Genomic DNA, 2,354 nt, shown 5'->3' on the forward strand with positions numbered 1-2,354 from the left:
TGAGCGAGGTAACCCAGACCCAAAAAGATGAACATGGGATGTACTCAATCATAATTGGTTTCTAGCCATAAATAAACGTCACGGAGTGTATACCTGGTGAACCTAAAGAAGCTAAAGAAGAAGGTGAACCCAAGGAAAATCATATAGTTATCCTCTTAGCTATGGAAAGTAGACAAAATTGCCGGGGAGAAAATGAGATCTTGGGAATGGGGTGGGTTGGGGATGAGGGGGGACGGGGAGAGAAAAGTGAAAAGGGGAGGATTTGAGGAACTTGGGAAAACACGATGATTGGGATAAAGGAAGGTTGGATAGGGGAGCAGGGAAGCACATATCTTAGTTAAGGGAGCCACCTTTGGGTTGGCAAGAGACTTGAACCTAGAGTGGCTCCCAGGACCCCAAGGCGATGTCCGCAGTTAGTCCCTTGGGAAGCTGAGGATAGGGAACCTGAAATGACCTATCCTATAGCAATACTGACGAATATCTTGCATATCACCATAGAACCTTCATCTGGTGATGGATGGAGATATAGACAGAGATCCACACTGGAGCACCAGACTGAGCACCCAAGGTCCCAATGAGGAGCAGAAGGAGGGAGAACACGAGCAAGGATGTCAGGACCACGAGGGGTGCACCCACCCACTGATACAGTTGGGCTGATCTATTGGGAGCTCACCAAGGCCAGCTGGACTGTGACTGAAAAAGCGTGGGATAAAACCGGACTCTCTGATCATGGTGAACAATGAGGGCTGATGAGAAGGCAAGGACAATGGCACGGGGTTTTGATCTTACTTCATGTTCTGGCTTGGTGGGAGCCTAGCCAGTTTGGATGTTCACCTTCCTAGACATGGACGGAGGGAGGGGGAGGACCTTGGACTTTCCACAGGGCAGGGAACCCTGACTGCTCTTTGGACTGGAGAGGGAGGGGGAGAGGAGTGGGAGAGGAGGAGAAGGGTTGGAGGAGGGGGAGGGAAATGGGAGGCTGGGAGGAAGCAGAAATTTTTTTTCCCTTTTCTCAATAAAAAAAAAATCATCAGTTGACACAATATTGGGTAATGTACTATTTTTTTTCTGCCTCCTCCCTGCCTTCCTTTTCCCTCTCCCTCCTCCCACTCCCCACGGTTCCCTCCCCTCCCCCTCCCTCTCCAGTCCAAAGAGCAGTCAGGGTTCCCTACCCTGTGTGCAGTCCAAGGTTCTCCTCCCTCAATCCAGGTCTAGGAAGGTGAACATCCAAACTGGCTAGGCTCCCACAAAGCCAGTACATGCAATACGGTCAAAACTCAGTGTCATTGTCCTTGGCTTCTCAGTAGCCCTCATTTTCCACTATATTCAGTGAGTCTGGTTTTATCCCATGCATTTTTTTTTTTTTTTGGTCTTTTTCGAGACAGGGTTTCTCTGTGGCTTTGGAGCCTGTCCTGGAACTAGCTCTGTAGACCAGGCTGGTCTCGAACTCACAGAGTTCCACCTGCTTCTACCTCCCGAGTGCTGGGATTAAAGGCATGCACCACCATCGCCCCAGTCCAGCTGGCCTTCGTGATCTCCTAATAGATCAGCCCCACCGTCTCAATGGGTGGGTGCCCTTCTCGCGGTCTTGACGTCCTTGCTCATGTTCCCCCTCCTTCTGTTTCTCATTTGGGCTTTGGGAGCTCAGTCCATTGCTCCAATGTGGGTCTCTGTCTCTATCTCCATCCATCGCCAGATGAATGTTCTATGGTGATATGCAAGATATTCGTTAGTAGGGCTATAGGATCGGGCCATTTCAGGCTCTCTCTCCTCAGCTGCCCAAGGACCTAGTTGGGTACATCTCTCTGAACACCTGGGAACCCCTCAAGAGTGAAGTCTCTTGCCAACCCTAAAATAGCTCCATTAATTAAGATATATACTTTCATGCTCCCATATCCATCTTTCCATTATCCCAACCATCCCATTCCCCCAAGTTCTCCCTATCCTCCCCTTCTCACTTTTCTCTCCCCATCTCCCCTTTCCCCCATCCCACCCCACTCCCCAGTTCCCAAATTTTTGCCCAGCAATCTTGACTACTTCCAATATCCAGGAGGATATCTATATGTTTTTCTTTGGGTTCACCTTCTTATTTAGCTTCTCTAGGATTGCTAATTATAGGCTCAATGTCCTATATTTATGGCTAAAAAAACAATTATGAGTGAGCACCCAAGATATGCCCTATCATCCTATGAAAGTATTTGTTCAACTATGTTCATAGCAGCATTATTTGTAATAGCCAGAACCTGGAATCAACCTAGATGCCCTTCCATGAAAGAATGGATGAAGAAAGAGTAGAATGTATACATATTAAAGTACTACTCAGCGGTAAAAAACACTGACTACTTGAATTTTGC

Source organism: Alexandromys fortis, unplaced genomic scaffold, assembly GCF_014885135.2.
Source record: "Alexandromys fortis isolate MF-2015 unplaced genomic scaffold, M_Fortis_MF-2015_v1.1 scaffold_286, whole genome shotgun sequence".
NCBI lineage: Eukaryota > Metazoa > Chordata > Mammalia > Rodentia > Cricetidae > Alexandromys > Alexandromys fortis.